This window comes from Pelodiscus sinensis, chromosome 14 (assembly GCF_049634645.1).
Source record: "Pelodiscus sinensis isolate JC-2024 chromosome 14, ASM4963464v1, whole genome shotgun sequence".
Classification (NCBI taxonomy): Eukaryota; Metazoa; Chordata; order Testudines; family Trionychidae; genus Pelodiscus; species Pelodiscus sinensis.
Genome location: NC_134724.1, coordinates 20,576,522 through 20,577,920, shown reverse-complemented (window position 1 = coordinate 20,577,920; position 1,399 = coordinate 20,576,522). Strand labels below are relative to the sequence as shown.

The window sequence follows — 1,399 nt, the reverse complement described above, 5'->3', positions numbered from 1 at the left end:
GCTATTGATCCAAGTTTTACATAGAAATGAGTAAAGGTGAGGTGCTTATAAACTATCTAAAATAGGATGGGTTTCTATATGCATGATAAGCTTATAGCTTATGTGAACTATGAAGCAAAGCCAGCTTATTAAAAACTATATTGCAACTTGTACCTTGTGGCTTACACAGACAATGGATTTTGTGTGAGAAAGCAATCCTCTGCTTCACAGCTGTAGTCATGTTTCTTTATCAGGGAATTTACTGAATTAGTAGTATTATCTAGCACAGGGTAAGGCAAAGGTGGGCAAAAGGGGATCCAGCCCGCCAAGAGGATGGATCTGGCCCACTGAGGCTCTGCTGCTCCCCTGCCCCCAGGCCTTAATTGGCTGGAGGTGGGGGAGTGCGCGAAGCCTCCTCCCGCCCTGCGAGCAGCACATGGCGCTTTGAAGTGTCACCCGCTGGCTCAGAGGGTTGGGGGGGAGAGTGGACTCCTCCGCTCACTTCTCCACCCCCAGGCTTATCAGGGCCTGAGGGCGGGGGAGCTGTGTGAAGCTTCCTTCGCCCTGCCCCGGCCCTGTGAGTAGCCCACGGCACTTCAGAGTGCCACGTGCTCCTCGCAGGGCAGGAGGAGGCTTCCCAAACTCCCCCGCCCCCAAGCCCTGATTGGCCTGAGAGTGGGGGAGAATGCCAAGCCTCTTCCACAGCATGGGTCCTAGTGAGAAGGGGGGGCAAAGGGGCTCCCCCACCCCTTCCTGTATAGGCCCCGCCCCTTCTGGGGTGGCCTGAGTCTACTTCAAAAATGTTTGAAGTGGCCCCAGGGAAAAATTATTGCCCACCCCTCGGGTAAGGAGAAGAGCAGACAAAGATGAAATGGGATTATTTTTCTTGGAAAACCAGTGCTGTTTAGACGTGCGCCCTAGTAATAGGAATTTTTGAGATCTCCTGGGACTTGACCCTATTTTTTATGTAGCCCCAGAGAGTTTTGCTATTGGCTTCAATGGAAACAGGATTGGACTTTTGGTTAGTAGAGGTAGGTGGGTGAAGGGGGAGGGTAAGAACTACTCTTCTTTCAAATCACTCTGCATGGCCCAGTACTGAAATTACAAGTTTGCATTGTACATTGTCTGTAGAGCTTCCTATGATCATAAGATATGGCTGAGGACACTGTAAGATCCAAGTGAATGGAGGTGAGGCAGCAGTACATGTGTATGCTTTACGAGAGCAACACTGAGGGCATGTCTTCACTAACTGCTGGATCATGTGTGTGTGAGTATATTGCATCTAATACACTGATAAACCTAATGTGATAAATTGACCACAAAGTGTTCACCTGTCAACTCTGGGACTCTGCCAAAATGAGACTAGACAGAATTAATAGAGTGTCAGTTGATGACTTACTGCTGTGAAGATACCATGGTA

The 1,399-nt window shown here is 49.1% G+C and overlaps 1 long non-coding RNA gene across 1 annotated transcript in view; it reads right to left on the bottom strand.

Moving 5' to 3' along the window:
* Nucleotides 1–1,399, bottom strand: part of LOC142818311 (uncharacterized) — a 38,374-nt gene that overhangs the window by 24,390 nt on the left and 12,585 nt on the right. The window lies entirely within an intron of this gene.